This window comes from Carlito syrichta, unplaced genomic scaffold (genome assembly GCF_000164805.1).
Source record: "Carlito syrichta isolate Samal-C Ts95f unplaced genomic scaffold, Tarsius_syrichta-2.0.1 Scaffold308232, whole genome shotgun sequence".
NCBI lineage: Eukaryota > Metazoa > Chordata > Mammalia > Primates > Tarsiidae > Carlito > Carlito syrichta.
Window position 1 is genome coordinate 512,643 of NW_007252328.1, and position 274 is coordinate 512,916.

Sequence of the window (274 nt, forward strand, 5' to 3'; positions counted from 1 at the left end):
ACAGCTATGACCATCTCGTCATGTTACAAGCCGGGATCCGTGGAATTCGCCCCGCCTTGCCCACCCGCGCACGCGGCCCGGAGGGGGCCCCGAGGTCACGAGTACGCGCGCGGGGACTCGCGGCTCTCCCCGCCCGCACTCTCGGGCGGCCCGGCCCGGGGACAAGAGAGCACTGCCCCGGGGGGAAGGGGCCTTTCTCGCCCCGCGTGCCCCGCCGGCCCGTGCGCTCCCCAGCCGGCCTCGCAGGGCCCGGGACGGGGCAGCGCCGCTCCCC